The sequence below is a fragment of the Lissotriton helveticus genome, chromosome 5_1 (assembly GCF_964261635.1).
Source record: "Lissotriton helveticus chromosome 5_1, aLisHel1.1, whole genome shotgun sequence".
Lineage (NCBI taxonomy): Eukaryota > Metazoa > Chordata > Amphibia > Caudata > Salamandridae > Lissotriton > Lissotriton helveticus.
In genome coordinates, this window is record NC_136065.1 from 457058886 (window position 1) to 457082383 (window position 23498).

A 23498-nucleotide genomic window follows, 5' to 3' on the forward strand; every position below is an offset into this window, starting at 1 on the left:
TTGACTTGGGTGAAAGTTTGCATTGTCCAGCATTCCGTCCATCAACTGTTACTTTTGCATACGTCACCCTAAGCGTGATGGGTATGCCCAGACCTGGGTACCGTGCTCACTACACCACTGGGTTCCAGCTAGCCTGGCTGATGAATGGTGATGCCGTGAAACCGGTCCCAGGATGCTTGGTTCCGGTCCACTGAGGACCTGGCTTGGCAGTTCGGGCTGGACTGTTCCCATAAGGAACCGGGTCAAATCTGATTTGCATATGGCTGGGGTGGTGTGGTGAGCAAAAGAATTATGGATTAAAATAAGATCCTTGTGACTGGGGTGAATGTTTGCATTGTCCAGCATTCCGTCCATCAATTGTTTCTTTTGCATACATTGCAGTGAAGTCAGATGTTGCAATGCATTCTGTAACCTTTGGCAGCAGGCCAAGTCTGCTGAATCAGCAGGGTCAGACGGGGACATAAAATAGGCCTAGGCACCAAGAAAAAAGTGGCCCCCTTTAGTGAACAAGATAGCTAAAAAAAAAGTTGCATACATTTGCAAATCAGAACAGTTTTAAAATTGTGAAAACACTATTAAGTGTATTTTCCAAGACATGGGAGACTGCATGCATTTGTGTTTGCTGCAAGCAATGTCTGTGATAATAGCGGGGAAAATAACATTGAAAACCAGCCCACCTGTCCATAAAACAGGCCCAGAAACTGCTAAAAAAAACGGGCAACACCCTGATCTGTCAGACTAGCCTATTGGGCACTACCTGATTGCCCCATAGGACAGTCCGACCCTGCTTATCATAGTGGTGCATACGATACACAAGCTTTTGTTGTGTAACATGTTTAATGAAAAATAATATGGCGCTCAAATACACAGGATCCACAGCTCTGTAATGCCATACATGCTCAGTGTACATATGCAAAAACAACAGTTGATGGACAGAATGCAGAACAATGTCAGACATTCACCACAGTACACAGATCTGGACCTAAATCCGTCATTTTTTTGCTCACCATGCCATTCCAGTTTAAACCCAGCCATATGCAAATAAGTCTTGACCCTGTGCCTCATGGGAACAGTCCAGCCCGAACTGCCAAGCCAGGTCCTCCCTGGACTGGAAACAAGCATCCTAGGACCGATTTCGGGGTTTCACCCCTCTTCAGACTGGCCAGGATAGCTTAATTCCAGTGGCATGGAGAGCACGGGACCCATGGCTGGGCATACCCGTCCCACTCTGGGTGACAAATGCAAAAACAACAGTTGATGGACTGAATGAGAACAATGTCATACATTCACCCCAGTACAGAGATCTGGGCCTAAATCCATCATTTTTTTGCTCACCATGCCATTCCAGTTTAAACCCAGCCATATGCAAATCAGTCCTGACCCTGTGCCTCATGGGAACAGTCAAGCCCGAACTGCCAGGCCGGTCCAAGTCATATCATCAGGGACAGTTTGTGTAGGTAAGACCAGTGGGGAGGTGGGAAGGGGTGGGGGGAGGGACTCGACAGAAGACAACGAGGGAACATTAATTATTTATTTAATTTTCCCTAGTCATCGTCTGTGGAGTCATGTGGAGTCCTCCCCTCCCCCCAACCCCGCCCTACCGGTCGTACCTGCACGTGCCGCTCCTGCATATCATGTGCATTCACTTCCAAAGATAAATTACAATAATAATAACAATGACACTAATCAAGCTAACTTGCTTTCTATATGAAAATTCCAATCATACTATTGCCATTTACAGGTGCTGTAAAACACGGATTGGTGTCACTACAACGCATGCTTTTACCACGCATGCCTTTACAACGCGGTTTTTACCACGTAGTCCATTACAACGCATAATGCTTTTAGGCGCTGGATAGTGAATTATTTAATTTACTATTCCAACTCCAGTCCCCGTGGATAGCAGGGAAGGTGTTGGATAGTATATTAAATACATTCCCTATCCTAGAGCGCCCCCCAGCGCATTGCGTTGTAATGGTTTGCGTGGTAAAAGTTGCGATGTAATGGTAGTGCGTTGTAAAAAATTCGTTGTAACCGTGCTACACCGTAAAACACTGTTACTTCTATTGTGGAGGAGTGTGGCTCACTGATTAGAGCGGCAGACCCTGATGCTGAGGTCTGGCCCGGGACCAGGGTTCAATTCCCGTCGTGGCAGGGTCTTGAGCTCAAATGTCCGCGGACCTGATAATTCTCGGCACGGTGCCTACTCTAATCATGGGGTCCCACGCTGCAACTCTGGGCAATAGCTTGCTTAGTCTCCACACCGGCCCTAATCGCTAAGGATGCCTGGCTTCACAAGAGGGGTGCCCATGAGTTGGGTGCCTCACAGGAACAGGCCAGGACGGGTTCCTCAGCGGTTTATTCAGCGCGGGGACACACCGATAAGTGTAACCATGCGCTTTATAAGCTTCAGAATTACAATTTTCTATTACCCACTTCACAGACACTCAGTTAATTATATTGTAAGTCTGAAAGGCTGAGTTGGCCCTACTATTTCTGACCTTGCCATATTAAATTAACACATACACAGACACACACCAGCAATTGCATACCCCCATCACAAATGGATATCAGAAGTTAAGTTGTCAAGCAATCTTGCCTGTGCACTTTCATTTAAATTGTGCAGGTAGGGTACCAAAGCCCTTCACAGTGTATGCACCACAAACACAGCCCATGACTTCCTACATGTTGCATGTCAGCTGCATCTAAATCGATGCCTCTGGGTGAGAACTGTTACAATGCTGATTTACTTTAAAAGTAGCACCTTTCATTTTTTCCAAAGGCCTACAGGCTTTTTATGTGGTCCATGTCTGCAGCAGTGGTCAATATGTAAAATAAATAAGTGCTGGACTCTCATCAGGAGGCAGCTTGCACCAGCCCATTTCTCCTGTAGTGCCGCCTAACACAGAATCAACTTCTAACCATGAAAGTGGGGGAGAGGATGTGGTGGCCTGAGCTGCAGACTTCAGAGCTGGGGACCCAGGTTCGTGTCTCGCCGTGGCTCAACTCCCTGTGATTCTGGGCAAATTATTTAATCTCCTTGTAAATGAAGGTGTTCTTAATTGATGCTCATGAAAAGCGCTGTTGTTGATGATTATGTGCCGATGCTGAGCATCAGAAACCACCAGCTCATAGTAGGCACTGGCACTCTTCCGCCTCTGAAAGGCAACACAAGCACTATTAAATGTCCAAAAAGTGCTAATATGTATCATAAAATTGTTTTCTTATGACCAAACAGTGACATCATATGTAGAGCCCCTATGATAGTAGAGACTATAATGTATCTGTATATGATTACGGTGGTGGTCATGAATCAAGTGCCAGTGGGCACAAGTGCTGGGTTCGCAGTGCTAGTGAGGAAGTGTCACTAAACTGGGTCATGGATTTGAGCAGGTTCCCCGGGTTCGTAGACAATGGAATGTTTCCCCTTTTTTGCACGCAAGTGCTGTATTGGTCCAAACAGAGTCATGCTAATAAATATTAATAGATTGCGAGGTTGTGCTCAGCTAATGTTTGTATGTATATATCAAAGTGTCAGTGAAGGGAGGCGATTGACAACCAGACATTTACAAATACCAAAGTGTGCTTGTCCAGTTCTGCTCTGCTGGGTTAGTTGGAACTTCAGCATATCAAAATCTGGGATTGTAATATTAGTTATAAGGCATAGGGGGCTCAGAAATATTGCTTGAAACAGTTGTACCCTTTTAGAGCAAGGGCCCGGAAACTTAAAGGCATCCACACCTTGTATAATGCATAAAGTGTACATATGTATTATATGGAATGTAAGGGACTTGTCTGAAATGCTGGAAGGTACACATAGCATTTTTACACGCGACCCACCTCATACCGACAAATCTGGAAAGTCAAAATACTTCTTGTTTTCTAGCAGGAGCTTAATATGGGTAGACACTGGGATCGCTGATTCAGCAGACAGTGAAGGTGGAGATACTGTCAAATGCGGTAGACTAGAGGGTGCTCCTCTGATCATATCTAGCTTGTATGCTCCTAACACAGGGCGGATCCAGTTTCTCGACTCCTCGATCCCCACACATAGTTCAATGCAGAGAAAAAAAGTGATCTGGAGATTATTATACATTGTTAAATTTTGATCACAATGGGTCCCCTGCCCTGCTATCAGGAACAGAGAGTGATTCTGCATCATAAACACTTCTGTGTTGGTTACAGCAAGGGCAGTTGGTTAACATTCAATATAGAACATACCCAGAGGAAAGAGAATATTTTTATTTTCCCCCTGCATTACTTACACATGAGATTTGATAAACGTCTTGGAATGGGAGGGATTGCGAGATTAAGGATAAATACTCAGTACCTGGCCCAGAGTGAGTTTGATCACAATCGAGGGAAGGTAACCCCAGCATTGTCACTATGGCTCCTACAAACGAAACCGCTCTATGATCCAGCCTCTCACACAATTGTGACAGAACAAATTGAGCTTTACTTTGAAAAAAGTGAGTGTATCGCTTCAAGTGAAGCATTCAAATGGGATACTTTTAAAGCTGTAATAAGGGTAGTTTGCATCAAGATTACAAACGGTATAAAACAACTTTTGACCAAGAAATAAAGGTGCTGCATATGAGGATAAACACCAACAATGTCTAGGTGAATTTACTGATGCTAGAATGAAATGTTCTGTGATGGTTGAACAATGGTCTATTGTAAATTACAATGACTATATGGTCGGGCCTCATAAAGGAGGTTGCTGGCCAGGCTGGTATGATCAGACATGGACAGAAAACTGATATGAGCAATGAGCTCAGAAGTGGGTGTGATTTAGAGCTCGCAGACTGATATAAACGGAGTCTCTGTTCATTATTGTTGGAGCTTATATTATCCATGCTCACTGGTTAATATAGCCAAGATTACTGAGTATTTAGACTTTATTCCACTAAGGAGGCTGTCTCCCCATCAGGGAGCACATATGAATGGGTCAAATTCCTCCAATGAACTACAAGGGGCCGTACTAGAGTTGCCCAATGGGAAAACACTGGGTATTTACTGGCTTTAACTATAATGTTATGCCCCATTTAAAGCAAAGTTTGTGCTGAGATTTGTGAAATGTACACAGAGGCTTTAGAAAAGAGGTATTTTCCTGTGTCAAATAGGGAATCTCTCTTAGTGGTCTTACTGAAAATAGGCAAGGGTCCAGTGCGTGTGAAAACCTACAGGCTGCTATCTCTGCAACACACAGAGAATAAGATCCTGGTGAAAGGTTTTGCAAATAGAGCATTGGAGGCAGTAGGGACCCTAATCTAAATGAGTTTATCCCTGATCGTAATAACCACTTAAATATTTGTCGCCTTTTCTGTTTTATGGCTTGAGTGTTGCAGGCGAACCTTATCACTGGTGGTAACCTCCCTTGATATTGAAAAGTAGTTATACATTGTACTGTGGCCATACTTGTTTGCTGTCCTGGTGGAGATTGGCTTCCAAGATAATATGCTGCAATGGATCTGCTTATTATTTACACTGTGATTAATGAGTGTTTGTGCAGGACTCAGTTTCTAAACAACGGCCCATCTGTAGAGGAACTAGGCAGGCCTGGCCCTTATCCTCTGTACTCTTTGCATTGGCGATGGAACCTCCAGTGGTCATGCTACAAACGAAAGCCACGTAATGGGATATAAAGCTTTTGGGTGGTTCACACATAATTTTGCTACATGTGGATTATACTTTGCTATTCATGAGATACCTTGCAGCAATGCAAGTCATGCTTGAAAATTAACTGGGGGAAATCCTTCAGGGGACAATGTCCCTCCAATGCTAGGGACCCTGCTAGTTACTCCATTTCGGAGCCTGAAACATTTAAATATCTGAGAGTCCGAATTGTTGGTGATACTGATCATTTGTTCACAGGTAACTTAGGCATGGCTTTGACCTCAAAGAGATGCACGAGACGTGTGTCTGGGTTACCTTATGCACAGCTCGAGTCACTCATAGGAGTGTAAATCAAAGATCCTTGGTAGTAATCAAATGAGTTTTTTTTCAATTTTTTAGTGAAGTTAAACACAGTATCCAAACATATACGAAGTACAACATATAGTTCTCTTTCTTTTTCTTTTGATTGTACCACCTTTTCAGCCCGAAATGCATTGGGATTTGTTACTGAATTGTATTTGAAGAACTGTGCACTATAAGCTTGGATTTTGGGAATTTGAACATTTTCCATGAACAAACTTTCAGTTTTCATATAAAAGAAATACAATCAAAAGAGAAAGAAAGAGAACTATATGTTTTACTTCGTATATGTTTGGATACTGTGTTTAACTTCACTAAAAATTTTAAAAAACTCATTTGATTACTACCAAGGATCTTTGATTTACACTCCTATGAGTGACTCGAGCTGTGCATAAGGTAACCCAGACACACATCTGGTGCATCTCTATATTTCATGACAAAAGGTTTGCAGGACCTTTTAGCCTTTTGCACGCAATAGAACATTGAGTTAAGAATTTGATTCTATGAAATAACCACTATAGATTAACTGTTTGAACCGAGTGCATCTAGGTTGCCTTACCTTCCGATTTCAATATATTCTGCACCGCAACCACCTTGCACCACCCCTGAAAAATTCCACTTTACAAACCGCAATCATGACATCTTTCGACGACATAGCTCACCTTACAGAAAACAAAGCACAAACAAAAGCTTACACCCCAGCAGAAGCTGCAGACATTTATGGACTCATCAAAGAGGTGAGGAAATTTGATGTTTCCTCCGGTCCAGTTCAACAACAGATAAAACAACTAGAGTATCTCATGCGACGTGAAATCAATCAACGTCTGCACGCCACAACGCTCATTCAATACCATTGAGTAAGTAGGATTCCCCGTGGACTACGTCTAGAAATAAAACCTATGCTATTCAAAATGAATAAAAAATTAATGGAAAGATAGTACGCTGTCCTAAATAAATGCTCCCTCGATCTCATCTTATTGATAGTTGAACAACTTTCTCAAGTCCTTGTAGATTTAGATACTGAAATAAAAGACTTGCAAGCTACTTTAACCCAACGTATGGAAACAGAAGCCTTAACTTCCCCCTTAGAAGATATCAACAAAAGGTTGGACTCCTATGCTAAAGACCTCCATGAGCGTAAAATCAGAAAGCTTCGTCGAGACACAATCGACTATAAACTTGACGAGGTCTACTCTTGGGCCGAAGTATATGCACAAAAAAGAACATGGCAGAAAAAATCTGACACAGCGTCATCTGATGAAAGTGTAGTTTCCATCACCAACACTCAAATATCCAGACCGCCTGTATCTACAATATCCATAAGTGATCCAGCTAAAGGTACTCCTTCGACATCAAAGTCTTTTTTGTCCACCAGCCCAGCTGCAAACGCACCGCCCACGGAACCTGCACCTCAAAAACCCGGAGAGGCCACAGAGTCAGGAAAACAGACCAGAAGGAAGAAACACTAGTTGTTAACATTTCCTCAAAACAGCTCACTCAAACTCAAACGGCGGTATTGAGTCGAGGTTGCTCCTTCGTACCGACTAACCAAGCAAGAAGCCTAGATGCTCAGATTGAGTTGTTCAGATTTACTAGACAATTAAGGCTACGTTACTTTTTCTCCACCATTGATTCTCCCATTTCAATTTCTGAATCTACTGAGCTACAAGAATTCAAACCAAAAAGTTCATTCATTTCGCCAATTTCACATAAGGCTATTGATCTTTTCGAGACTCTAGTAAAACAAGACATTGCGAAACTACCGCTTACATCTCACTCTAAACAAAATTTATCAAAAAGTGAAAAGGATGCATTACGCTCATTACAAAATGACAACGATCTACATTTTACTCGTGCTGACAAAGGTGGCGCACTTGTAGTCATGGACCAAGAAAAATATGAACACAAAATAGAGGACATGTTAAAAGATACAACCACATATCTTCCTTTGACGTTTGACCCAACCAACGAATTCTTGAAAGTGCTTGACATCATTCTCAATAAAGCTCTAGAAATGAAATGGATTACTTCAAAAACAAAAGAATACTTATTCAACAGGTACCCGCGCAGACCCCGCCTGTATATGCTCCCCAAGATCCACAAATCCCTAACAGATCCCCCACTTAGGCCGATCGTCTCAGGGTGTGATTCGAAACATGATAACCTAGGAAGATATTTAGACACCTTTCTTCAACCCATTGTTAAAGCTGGTGATACTTATGTACAAGATTCAACACATCTACTCAATATTCTCGGTTGCATCAATATCCCACCTGATGAAGAAATCTGGTTAAGCACAGTAGATGTCGTTTCCCTGTACACCTCTATTCCTCACTTAGAAGGCATAGAAGCCATTGAGTGGGCACTACTCAGAACTGATGATTTAAGAGCTAATCGAGTGTTTTTACTTGAAATCCTACAATTTTGTCTCTTTCACAGCTATTTCCAATGGAAAAATCTTTTTTTCGTACAGTCAAACGGTACTTCAATGGGATTTCCAGGAGCCCCCAGCTATGCAAACATCTTCATGATGAAATTCGAAACAGAAAACATCTTGTCAAAAGTTGAATGGTCAGAACATCTATTACTGTTTAAACGGTATATAGCTGACATTTTGATCATTTGGCGAGGTCCACGCGCCCTACTTGAAAACAACATTCTCAAACTGAATGACATTCATCCACGCATTCAGTTTACTTTTCAAATTGAAGATACGAGTATCCCATTTCTGGATGTACTAATCACTATTCAAGAACAGCAAATTACCACTTCATTGTTAACCAAAAAGACTGATCGCAACAACGCTCTGGCCTACCAGAGTTTCCATCTTTGGTCACTCAAACGCCACCTGCCATACAGTCAATTTCTACGTATCAAGCGGATACACTCTGATGAACGGACTGGCATGCAGACAATTGAAAAATTCAAAGAGAAATATAAGGAAAGAGGGTACCCACCCTCAATCGTTGAACAAGCGGAAATCAGAGCTCACACCCTCAAAAGAGAACAACTACTGACTAAATCCACAAAGACTGACACCCCAAAAAGAGAAGATTTTGTCTCCACTTATTCCACTCAATCAAAAATGTTAAAAACCATCATAACAGACAGATGGTCTCTATTGAGATCAGAACCAGATTTCAAAGACATGTTTCACGAAACACCGATGTTCGCTTACAAAAGAGCAAGTAATCTAAAAGAAATTTTGAATAAGTCACCGACTCCTCACGTAACACACAAAGGAATGTTAACCTGTATGGACTGTTCTAACTGTGGGAATATGATCAAAGGCAACATTATTAACCACCCAAGATCAGGAAAACCAATTCATCTCAAATTTAATGCAACTTGCAACAGTCATCACCTGGTGTATTTCATAAAATGCCCATGCGGCCTATTTTACGTAGGCAAAACTGAAAGAACACTGAGAACTCGGATTACTGAACACAAAAGTCGCATTAGGACTCAAACCACGAGCTCTCCAACAGCAGAACATTGACGTAATATGAAACACAATATAGCACAACTAAAATGTGGGGTACTTGAAATAATAGATCCTCGACCGGACAGAGACACCAACAAATATTTATCTCAGCGTGAAACACACTGGATATGGTTTTTGCAGACACTGACCCCACTAGGGCTTAATGATAAATTTGAATTAGCATGTTTTCTCTAAATAGTGGATTTTTAGTATCTTAATACTGGATATGTACTTTGTGTGTAAATATTTACTGTTTTTCGCATTTAAATTCATATTGAGTCAAACATTATGATCACAACTTGAATTTCTTTCTTCTTCCCAAACATTTAATACCTATCTGTTGTCAACTGGATCTCTACACCCTGAGCTTTAACCTATTTTTTCATTTTAATTTACTGAATATTTCCCCTTTTCAATATGGCTGAACACTTTCTTTCCTTTTCCAAACTATAGTCCTATCTTCATTTCCACTCTTTTTTAGCTACCACCCACAAACGTAAACCCTCGGCTCGTATGACGTTAACGCTTCTTGTTTGGTATCCACCGTGTCTCCGGCATGCCGTTTCGTGTTAAAACACCGGTAAGAAGATTTAAGTTTAGCACGCTTGCACGAAAATAATTTAACTTTTGGCTTTCACGTTTTACAAGCAACCCGTTTATTTTAATTTTTTTTATAGTCTTCGTTTTACTTATGATTATGGCATCTCAGACTCTTTAACGACAACCATTACGGTAAGCCATACATGCACTTTTTTGATTCCACGCTCACTCTAGTGAGAAGCGTGGTTACTCATAGAGAATTTCATCCTTCTAATTATTTAGGTTCTAATGACCATCGTGATGGCACATACCGTTTGAATTATTCACCCAGCTCCGTAAGTGACTTGCATAACCTCGCATGCACAATATACCTGCATGTTCACAAAATCTGGCTTTTCTACATCACAGTCACTTTTACTTCACCTTATGAACCCTCGCCGACGATCACTTCAGATCACCTCACACCCAACATTCTCCGTGTTCGTTTCAGATATAAATGACTTATTCACTACTATATCACCCGCTTTTTTCACTCTTCATGTTTCACTTTAGGACTTCGTATTTTATCTTCATCACTCAGTTCCTTTAATTTATTCCTACTTTGATCCTCTTATTCATTTACCTCACCTTTCGCCTCCCTTCCTCGCCTCAACTCTTATGTTGATAGATAATCTGCAGCTTAAGATTTCAATCACTAAAATGTGATATTGTTTCCCTAGATTCCCCTGATGAAGGGCCACCTTTTCAGCCCGAAATGCATTGGGATTTGTTACTGAATTGTATTTGAAGAACTGTGCACTATAAGCTTGGATTTTGTGAATTTGAACATTTTCCATGAACAAACTTTCAGTTTTCATATAAAAGATATACAATCAAAAGAAAAAGAAAGAGAACTAGATGTTTTACTTCGTATATGTTTGGATACTGTGTTTAACTTCACTAAAAAATTGAAAAAAACTCATTTGATTACTACCAAGGATCTTTGATTTACACTCCTATGAGTGACCCGAGCTGTGCATAAGGTAACTGTTGTGGGTTGTAAATAAATTCAGAAGAGAAGAATGTTTAAACCTTTGGTTTAATCTTAGAGCAACGAGCCACCGCACCACTCTCAAGCACAGAGTGGCTTCAACTGTTATAACTTGGAATTGGAACATTAAGTCATTTTGACAAGCTTGGAATTCTTTTCAGAACAATAGTAAGCATTGGTAGATACAACATTACCTTTTTTTTCCAAATAAAGTAAAATAAACAAAAACAAGAAAAATATAAACAAGAAAATTAACCAAACACAAGAGCAAAAAACAACAAGCTGATGGTAGTAAATATGCACATAAGAAACAGCCAAAATTAATGAACATATTCTGGAGAAACATTTAGCGTAACTAAACAGCAATAAATCATGAACATATTCTAGAGAAACGCTCAGGGTAACTTCAAAGGAAGGCGGATCACACGTGTTGATCTCCTAATATGAGGGACAGACCCCAATTGAGAGACACTCCCAGTAGAGCTTCCAAAAGGAACATTTCTGAAAAGAACATCATTTGAGAGCGGCGTGTAGTTAGAACAATTTTTCACCTTAACTATTTTTCCAAGATTCCACCAATGCCCACCCTTCACCATGACTGCATTGCCACATACCTTCTCCACGCAAACAGGTTCACCAAAAGAGTCACCACCCTTCCTGACAACCCTATAGTTTTTGACACGCACCATGTCACCAGGCAAAATATCCATTTTTTTTACAGAATTCTTGACATCATATCTGAGAGCCATTTTTTCTTGGGCATTCTTAACACGAGTTTCTAACTCAGAACTGTCAATATGACAAGAAATTTTCTTTTTAACAGTTCTCAAAAGCCAAGCAGGATATAAAGTAGAAGTGGGTACCCTACCCCTAAGAGATACAAATGGTGCAATGTTAGTGATGGAATGAGATATTGTGCAATAAAACCAAATCATTGATTTCACCGCATTTTCAACATCAAATTTGTTATTCTTGGCCCATTTTATGCACTTCACAACTACTCGATTCATTCTCTCAACAAGTCGATTCGTTTGAGGATGTCCCACGGAGCTCTTCAAGTGCTTCACACCAGACTCTGACAGAAAAGTGTTCATCTCAGAGCTAAAAAATTGTACCCCATTGTCCGATACCATTGACTCTGGGAACCCCTCCCTCAAAAATATTTCTTTAAGAAAAAGAACAGCAGAACTTGCAGTGGGATTGGCACAAAATTTAACTTCGGGCCACTTGCTATGAAAATCCATCAACACAAAAGCGAAATGTAAATTATTAGGAAGGAAATTAAAAGGGCCCACTAGATCTATGCTAACTTTCAACCATGGTTTAGAAGGAAAAGGAATGGGCTGTAAAGGAGGTGTTATAACTTTCAACCCCTTTTCTGCACTGGAACAGACACAACACTCTTTAACTTTTTCCTCAACATCGCGATCCATTGATGGCCACCAATAATGTAACCTCAAACGTTTCTTGGTCATGGTTACACCAAGATGACCTTCATGTGCACGATCTATTAACCCCAAACGAAGCTGCAAAGGAGGAACACATCTCTCATCTCTCATTACAATTCCATCTTCAATAGACAGATCACCAGAAACTTTCCAAAAAGGTTGAATGGCAAAAGAAACACTCTTTTTTTAGGCCAACCATCAACTATGTACTCTTTGACCTTTGCAAGGGTGGAGTCGGCACTCACGGCATCCAGCCATTCCTTTTCACTACCAGACACATTCTCACACACATTTAAAGCCGCAATAAAACAATCTTCCCTATCTTCTTCCACATCTAAACACTTGTCGTCTGCTAAAGGAAGTCTTGAAAGCAAATCAGCTGTTACATTTTCCTTGCCAGGAATGTGTTTTACAACAAAATCATACTGAAGCAACTTAGTTGTGAGACGAGCAATACGAGGAGTAGCATATTTGACCATATCACCATTCAAAATGTAAATTAAAGGCTTGTGATCTGTTTGAATTACAAACTTCCTTCCCCAAATGTAGCTACGAAACTTTTCGCAAGCCCAATAGCAATCCAAAAGCTCCTTCTCTATCACCGAGCAATTTGTTTCAGGGTCCCTTAAAATTCTTGAAGCAAAACTGATGGTAACATCCCTACCATCCACCCTTTGAGTAAGTACAGCACCCAGACCATAATTACTCGCATCAACAGTGACAGTACAACTCACATTAGGATCATAAGCTTTAAGACTTTTTGCATTGGTCATTTCCAATTTGACTAAATCAAAAGTCTGTTGACAGACATCATCCCACACAAATGTCACACTAGACCTAAGCATATTAGAAAGAGCTTTCATTTTGCTAGCATAGTCGGGAATGAAACGAGCATAAAATTCACAAAGACCCAAAAATGAGCGCAGCTCATCCTTGTTCTTGGGGACAGGACAATCAACCACAGCCTTGACCAAACCCGGTCTGGGAGAAACTCCGCCACCAGAAACTAGATGTCCTAAAAATTCAACCTCCTTCTTCCAAAATTCACATTTGTTTTTCTTCACAACAATACCTTTCTCTTCAAACTTAGAAAGAACAGACTTAAGAATGAGATCATGTTGTTCCAAAAACTTACTGAAGATCAGCACATCATCCTGAAAGATGACTACACCCTTAACATCCTTAAGAACATTCTGCATAACTCTTTGAAAGACTGAGGCCGCCGAAGCGAGACCAAAAGGCATTCTACAGAACTGGAAAGACCCAAAAGGAGAATTAAAAGCAGTGTAATGTCTAGATTCAGCATCCAAAACAACCTGGTGATACGCAGAGGCCAGATCAATCTTAGAAAACCACTGCGCCTCTCTCAACTCCTCCAAAAGATCACCAATCTTAGGGAGTGGATGAGCATCCACCCAGATCTCTTTGTTAAGACTTCTAAGGTCACAACATAAACGAATCTCACCATTTTTTTTACGAGCTCCCACCAATGGACTAAGCCACAGACTCGACTCAATAGGCTCAATTATGCCATTCTTTTCCATTCTCTCAAGTTCCGCTTTAAGATCAGCTCTTAAACTAAAAGGTACTGATCTTACTTTGTGTTTTATAGGCACAGCATTGTCCTTAACCTTTATTCTATGCTTAAAACCAGAAATCTCTCCAAGATAATCCGAAAAAACACTAGGAAATCCTCTCTCTAGACACAGTGGATCAGGGAAATCTCGAACCACAAGTACTTGTTCTTTTGCACCAGGTCTCAACTCCATCCCAAACAAACCCTGATGGAACCAACCCAAAATATTCAAACCACGGACAGCAACGTAAATTTTCCAATGAATCCTTCTTCCCTTAAATTCCAAAATATCTTCAATGAACCCCTCTAATTCTATTTTATGCCCTTCGTAGGACACAGGGGCTCTATCTGGAGGGAATAGTTTCCTATCTTCCCACGATTGCTTAAATAAGTCAAGAGTAATCATTGTTATCCTGGCACCAGAGTCCACAAGCAAATTCAGACACACATCCCCAACCAGAATGTCCACATAAGGATCAATGCACTCTGAGGGGTCACCAGTTACCACATCACCATCGGTAACAGTAACAATCATGTTCTTGCAATCTTTAACAATGCTAGACTCTAACACATGCTCCGACACTTGTGCTTCACCAATGACACAATTAACATTATCAGGTTTACTGACATTTGCCTGACACACCTTGGCTAAGTGACCCAACTTGCCACATTTATAACATTTAGAATTTTTACCTGGACAGAAACTATTCTCTTTTGAATGTGGAGGATAACCACACCTATGACATACGTTTTTCTTGAAAAAACCTCTCTCATTCAACTTTTCCTTCTTGGGGAAGTTAATTTTAGGAGGCGTAGCAACAACAGCATTCACACTATCTTTACTAATTTGTACAGTGCTTAATTCCTTTATCGAAGTTTGAGCAAGCTCAATACTTTTAGCTACCTTTATAACCTCCTCCAATGTGGGATTACCTAAAGTGAGAAGCTTCTGTTGAATTTGTTTATCACTGCAGTGAGCTATAAATTGGTCTCTTACCAATTGATCACGATACTCTCCAAACTGACATTCAGCACATAACTTACGTAAGGCACTCAGATAAGTATCAACATCTTCACTCTGAATTTGTGTCCTTTTAAAAAACTTGTGTCGTAAGACAACTAAACTAGGTTGAACATCAAACTTAGTAACAAGTTTCTTTATAGTTTCTTGGTACTCATCAAGTACTTCACCCTCCATATGAACTAAATCTGGTAAATGTTTGTACACTTCCCTTCCTTCAAATCCCAGACAATTTAATAACAATTTTTTTTTCTCTCAGCTCCATATCTGGATGCACCAATCGCACCTATGTAGGTCTCGAAAGTATCAAACCATTGCCTCCAATGGATTGGTGGCGGACCTGGGGTTTCTAAAAAGGGAGGTGGTTGATTAACAGATTGCATTGTAGAAGACATAAGAAAGTGACATAAAATTGACTCAAAAAAACAGGTACAAAATGTTACGTTAATATAACATTACATTCATGAATCAAAATATGCCTGAGGGCACTCTGTCAACGTTAGAAGAAAAAATATATAGGGTAAAAGATGCAAAATAACCACTCCAAGAACTGACCTTAATTAAAGTGCTTAGCTACAATGGTATAAATAGATGTTTATCGTGAAACTTTTTAATGCTGACCATCCTAGAGGAAATAAAATTAAAATGCTGTGAAGTATGGTTTTTAACGCTACGAGGCAGTACTATTGCGTTAAAGAATCACGAAACAGTTACCGCGTAATAAATACAGCGCTTCAAATCCCACACGATGTCACAATGTTTTTCACTCAGCGGCGTAAATAAAAAAAAATTCCACACGGTGTCAGGATGTCTTTGTTTCTGCAGCGTAAATAGTTCAGGGCCTCACACCGGAATTCCAAGAGCTTGCGTAGCACGTTAGACACGCTGAAGTTCTAATGACGTGGAGTGCAATTACCAACTTCCCATGCACGTTCCAAGACGACATCAGACAGAGAAGATACTAGCCGAGTAAAGATCGAGCAACACTGGGGATTCCTCTCAACGGTCACAGCAGAAATAGATCAGACCGGACTGGAAACTGACAATTGCTTTAAGCCACAGCTGCGTATCTCGACAGAACCAAAACCTTGGTTGAACACGGAGCAAACTGAAGGTGAGTCTACACAGTCAAATACTTGTTAAAACAGCAAATGGCTCGAACAAAAAAACGACCGACCCTATGACCTCCTCACCGGAGATAAAATACACACTGCCGCTGGGGAAAATAAATCTCCCTTCGAAAACAACAGCCGCTGGGGTCACTGGGGTGGCAACATTTTTCTGTTAGATAGATGTAAAGCAGTAAGCTGTCACTTCTCCAAAAAAACGAATTGTATGCAGCAGTGGCTCGTATTTTCCTTCAGTCCTCGTCGCCAAAATTATGTTGTGGGTTGTAAATAAATTCAGAAGAGAAGTATGTTTAAACCTTTGGTTTAATCTTAGAGCAACGAGCCACCGCACCACTCTCAAGCACAGAGTGGCTTCAACTGTTATAACTTGGAATTGGAACATTAAGCCATGATGACAAGCTTGGAATTCTGTTCAGAACAATACTAAGCATTGGTAGATACAACAGTAACCCAGACACACGTCTGGTGCATCTCTATATTTCATGACAAAAGGTTTGCAGGACCTTTTAGCCTTTTGCACGCAATAGAACATTGAGTTAAGAATTTGATTCTACGAAATAACCACTACAGATTAACTGTTTGAACCGAGTGCATCTAGGTTGCCTTACCTTCCGATTTGACCTCAAAGAGGCAGTCGATTTCCTTTTGGACTAGACTGCTGTTGCACCCCATGATTAGGATTGCCATCACCAATATACTGCTCCTGCCCTGGTTTGCTGAATTATTTATTATATCTCACAGAGAGAGATACAGGGTGTTAGTGGTTTCAGGCCAGCCTCCAGTAACTGATCAAATCACAAAATTGGCGTGACACACTAGTGTTTCACTCAATACATTATTTAGTGATAAATGCACGTGAGATTCATTGATCTACCAGCAGTCACTGCCTACTTTTTTTCCAGGTATTTTCAGGCAATTCCAAGAATTGGACGAGAATGGCTCACTCACGTAATGTGACATGCGCCATAATTTGCCACCTCGTCCCACCCTAGTAAGATGGTAACACAAGGGCGACTCAACCTCAGGCTGAGGCTTACCCAAGGGAGTTCTTAGATATTACTTATCTTATCTGGATAAAACTCAGATCCAGCTGACTGGTTAAAAACACCTTAGGTTAAACCACAAAAGTGTCCTTTTATTCTAGTGGTGTCCTAGGTATATTAAAAGGTTACAAAAGAGCCTCCTGTAGTTACTCTTTAGTAACCTTTTATTTTATCTATACCTGCATCCAATAATTACTGGGTGTGTTAACCGCATGCGTGCGGCGGCTATTTTTGCGCTACGCTCGTCATGAGCGCCGAAGGGGTTAAATACCTCAACCTTCATTCAATTGTGGCAGGTGATACCTGGCAAAATATTACAGGGGGAAAATATATGGTATTAACAGTTTCATGCAGATTTTGTTGCGTTAAACACCAACATCTGCATGTTATTTGCCAAAGCCTCGTAATAGGTCCAGAATCAGAATGCACCATGATTAGTTTACAAGTAGAATTCTTGAATGTCCCCCAACAGGCATTACTTTCTCTTATTGGGTACCTACCATGGAACATACTATTTATTAGGCCAACTCCCTCGCTCTCCTTTCCTTTATATGGCACACAATGAACATGGAAAAATAATATGTACATCCCTGTAGTAATGTTGAGTCAGAATGTATATGCTTCAAGAAGGAGCTTCCTAAAAATAATAAAGTGGTGAGCAATATCATTTAGCACTTTCATAAAAATCCTTAGCGATTACCCACATCTTAAAGAAACGGAAGCTCATTCACAATTAAGGAGCTAATTAAGCAAAACAAGGAAAAAAACAGGGAAAACATGTGGATGGTGCACAGTAACTAGACACAGAGAGGCAGAATGTAAGAACCTAGAAGAAGTAAAAAAAGAATTACGAGAGCATAGGTATGGCAAGAACAGTTGTGTGGCAAGGGTGCCATGGGTCCTAATGCAAGCAAGGAAAATGGGTCATCAACCCTACGGTTACATATTAAAAGACAATCCCATTTGAGATGCTGAGGACCCCATACACACTACTGATCCACAGTGCCTCTGCAACTACTTCGCTAATATTAGCTATATTCCTGCCAGAAAGCATATACCAATATCCTGAACTCTGATTAATAGTATTTGTCCAATAAAAAGTATAATCACCTTCAAACGCAGATCCCTCTTCACTCTTATAAACTTCTGGTTCTTCCAGCTTGGGACTCAATGTGCTGCCCCCTCATCCTCCTCTTCTACCGCTCTCAGCTCTCTACCTCACATACATCCTCAGCTTTCTTTGACCTGTACTATCTTAACCTAACTCTTCCTTTACCTCTAATCGAATAGTCTACTATTACCTCCCTCTTCCCAAACCCATTCACACACACTTCCAACTTTACTCTAGCTTGGGCTGTTTCTCACCTCAATTTAGATCTTCTCGTCTATCTTCTGTCTGCAAAGTTTGACTCCTCTTTTCTCCCACCCATCAGTACCCATCTGTTTCTGTTCACACTTCACTTTTTTTACTCTTATTGCATTCTTCCCTCACTCTTATTGTTTGAAATTGTCTCTTGTACTAAATAATTCATCTCTCTCCTTCATTCTCCCTATATTACTTTGTTCTAAGTTCTCCTATCTTTCTGTACCCTTGCTCCCCCGTCTCTCTGCCGTCACCTTCTTTTTCACGCTATCAATCAGTAGACGTTCCTTCTCACCTTATTTCTAGGTTCTCGCCTACTGCCTTGCACATCGCTCTGGACTCCTCTTCTCTTTCACACTTTAACTCAGTTCTTAAACTCTCCTCACCCAATAAGTTTGCTACCTCTGAATCTCTCAGCGCTGAGATGCCCAAGGGTAGTCACTCGCTTTACAAATCCCATAAACATAAACATAAACATAAACCGTGCTCTAACCTCATCATTCTTTACCCTATCTCTCTCACCCCATCTCTCTGCCATTTTCTTTTTTTACTTTCTTTCTCACATCCATCCTCAATTTCCTCCTTTTTCCCCACCTCTTCCCTCTGTAGTCTCTTTCTCCTCTATCCATTTACCCAGTTGTATTACTGCCTCTCACCCTAACAATTTATTTCTTGTCTCTTATCTTATTACTTTGTTATTCCCTTTTCTCTCTTTCTGACTCACTTCTCTCCATCTCTCACACCCTATCCTTCTATACCCTTCCTCTCTCCCACCTTATCAGTTTCCTCTGACTCTTACACCCTGTCACTCTATTCTTTTTCTTTCAGGCTAACACCACACTCTCTGTCGTCTTGTCCTATCACTATGTGCCTTTCTCTTCCTTCCCCTTCACTCTGTTCTCTCCTCCCTCATCGTTCTGATCCTTTCTTTTTTAATCATCACTGCTTCACCCCAGCTGCCTTGTAGTACCTAGGACCCCCAGGACCTGTGTGTTTTGGATGACCTAAACTGAGGGCTTGGTGTGCAGACAGACTCTGGACACCACAAAGGATGAGTCGGCTGTTATTGCAGCTAGCTCTACAGTGCCACTACCACCCCCTGTGTTCTACAGCGGTGTGTGTAGTTTCTGCCACCCACTGAACATGACAACCCTGATTCCTCAGGTATCGTGGAAAACAATGCGGTACCGTTCGCTCAGTCACACATGCTTACTTTTCTCAGAATACACATGAATGACAATTGGAAAGGTTTCAATAATTATTTATTGATCAAGTGCTCGTCTAGTATGAAACATGTTCGCTGCGACAATCAAAAGAAAGGAGCAGACAAATGTGATCGCTAATACCAATATCGTAAATAGTAGATACATTTCTACCATAGTGCTAATAAGATGAGTAAAAGCAGATTATATGAAACAATAGCATTGGCGTACTCCTACGATGCGTAGCCTACCTAAATGTACCTAGCCTAGATATGTAGGTGAAGCCTGTGTATGTAAGTGCTAGGATATATCCTAATGGAGCCAAGAATCCCGTGGGGAAGTGCTAACGCCTCACCTGATGGTTCTGAATGAAGAACTCCGTCTCTGCATTGAGGATGGCACAGGGCAAGGGATGTCAGGTCTCTGCCTGTCGAAGGATAAGCCTGCAGATCCTTGATGCAGCCTGGAAGGAATTCTCCTCTCTGTCTGTAAGGGGGAGTGAGGGTCTTTTATACTAAAATAGTCACTCCAGGGGTTCTTCTAGAATCCATATGTTTTGAAAACATTCTCTAATCCTTTACTAAACAAAATACTCATGCACAGCTGGCTGTTGGCCATGGATGAAAAACGTAGTAACCCTTATACATAATAAATCTACTGTGCCTGGGGACATGTTTATGTACGTCAGGTACAGGGATTAAGATAGGATACCCAGAGCCTGGTGTCAAAGAGACAGAAGTAAGCTACTAGGTAAAAGGTCACCTGTGCAGGACCGTTATGTTGTGTGGATGGGACAAAGTGTATGTAATTGGTATGTACATGATGGGACTATCCTAAAGGACATGACACCGCCTCTTGTCTGACACGCATTGCTGTCAGCTATCATACTTAAATATATTTATTTCCAACTGCACTCATCATAAATGAAAGTCCAGATTACATAATTTGTGAGCATACATTGGAAAATCATATGTTGCCTACTGAGCAAATGCAGAGATCAACAAGTTCCTATGTATGTATGCACTGGTACTTTTATTGTGCAAACCTACTTGTGAAGCATGGTAGACTATCTACTAGATTGTGTACATCAAGGCAGGATTGCACAAATGCGTTTTGTACACAAGTAGGCACAGGGAAATTAAATGATTTGTCCAGAATCACACAATGTTGAGTCTGGCCTAGATTCTACCTCGGGCCCCATGCTACAAAGGCCCATGCAGCCTAAACATCAAACCTCTGATGCATGCTATTTGGACACAAAGATGTATAAAGAAGTAAAAACAAGGCAACGCACCTTTCCTTTCTATGCATCCACCACATTGAACAACATCCCTGTATCCATCAGAACTATCTCAACTCTGCTCCAATTGATGATCACCACATCACAATGCACTCACACTATACCTCTGTACCCAGAAACCAGCTACACTCCAATCAGATATGTATTGGAGCCTTACCTTTGGCCCTGTACATGCTCTGCTGCCTTTTAATTGGGTGCGTGCTATAAAAAAGACATGCATTCATACATGCATATGTTCCATAAATGTGATAATGCCATGAAGTCAAAAGTTGCCACTGCTCTACATCATGCTTAATCCTGACTGACATGCAAGGCCTGCAAAGGGTTCGGGTCAAAGTCAGCCTAGTCCTGAGCCTGTGTGCTTCTTCATCTCACTAGAACTGTGCTCCCAGGCTCATCATACTTACAGGTAGACTCAAAGAATCACTGCCCTGAGGCAGAACACTTCCTTTTGGCACTTGCTTATGGCTTGGGGCTAAGCTGCTTTGTGATTGGATGACTGATGCTGAAGTCATCCAATCACAAAGGAACTCCACTCAAGAGAAGCAGCAAATCTTCCTCCTTATAGTCAATTGAGCCTGAAAGAACTTCAGCTTCAGAATTCTTCAAGTGAGTGCTGCTCCTCTCCTTTGCCTGTCTGGAACCAGTGCTATGAAAATAAATGAAAGAGACATTTATAAAGCGCATGGCTACCCAGGAGCATCCCAGCGCTAGGCCAGACTCGAGAGAAGCAGAAAGAACTAAGGGAACAGGAATGTTTTCAGTTGTTTTCGAAAGACAAGATGATTGGGTACCCTGCGAAGACACAGTGGCAGGGAGTTCCAGAGTTTGGCAGCGTTATAAGAAAAAAGCTGTCCACCACTTCTAGCCTTCTTGATCCTGGGGACATCCGCCAGATGCAGCTCGTCTGACGGTGGTTTCCTATTAGCCTTGTAGGGACGGATCGTGGCCGAGTTAATAGGAGGCCCATTCCCTTGCATGGATTTATGCACTAGGCACAAGGCCTTAACGCTGATTCGTTCCTGCACCGCGAGCCAGTAAAGGGAATGGAGAGCCGGTTTTGCCGATTGTCTATTGGAAACTCCAGTAAATAACCTGGCTGCACTGTTTTGAACAGTCTGGAGTTTAGCGACTATAGTAGTGGGGGCACCCAGGTATAGGGCATTTCCATATTCTAGTCTGGAAAGTATAAGTGATTGCACCAGAATGATTTGGACATTGCGTTTAAACCCTCCTGAATCTAAGCTATTGCTTTCATTATCTTGTTACCCCATTCAAAAAGAGTAGCAGGGATGGCTCTAGCCCTAGTGGCATCCGAAGCAACAATGTTTTTTGCCCCTTCCTCCATCCATGGTGGAGGCAGTGACACGGATACAGGTAGATGTAACTTCTTGTAATATTTTGTAGCCAACTCTAACTGACTTCATGCAGGCATGGATGTTAACCGTAGGAACCGAGGACGAAAGCATTGGACCATCGAAAGACCTCTCACCATTGGCCGCTGAAATTACATTAATCTTTTTTTGCAATGTTAGCTATTCTCGATATAGGACGTGTTCCTAGCTAGAGATGTTCTCATTCTATGCATCCCTACCCTGCCATGCCTCTTTGGCAGGTTGCTGTGTTAGCCTGACTTGCCATAAGCTACTGCTTACAGTGATTTATTTTCTTTCCTTACGCTTTTTGAGGAGATGTTCTGTTTTTTTTTATACTGATCAGCTACAGCTGTGATTCTCTCCTTCTCACCTGCATTGACAGTTTCTACTGCAATTATCCGGAGAACTCGGCTCAGCCTCCAGAACTACCCTTTATGGGGCGTTCGATCTTCCTTTTAGTTATCTGACTTTGCTCTAAAATCTACTTGCTCTTTTCCATAAGAAACTGTTTATGGGTACTTGTTAGGATAGAATGGGTCCTTTAGTTTAGAATAGGGACAATACTCTGCATGGAACACACTGTTCTCATTCCTCTGTGGTTGTTCCAATCTTACTTCTTCTTATTTCTGTAAAGAACAACAATTCTGACTAATCTACTAAAATGAGAAAATACATTTTTAAAACTTCACCTACCCTCTCTAATGTCATTTTTGTAAAAAGCTCTATTTTAAAACAGTGGCAAAGATTCATCGACTGTGAATAGCGCAAAACTTCCAGGTTCTCTAAGTAAGTTTTAAAGTGACATCATTTCTGGAAATGTTTACCAGATTTCTGTGCTTGCAATAACATTGGCCATTTCTGGCTTTTCAGTCAACAGCATATTGCATTGTTGAACTTGTAGTTTTGATTTTAACTCTTTAATTATGGGCAAAAAAATCCCAGATTGTGAGTGTTATTGGCCAAATTGCCAGAATTGGCACTTGTAAGCTATATTTGAAAATTATACAAA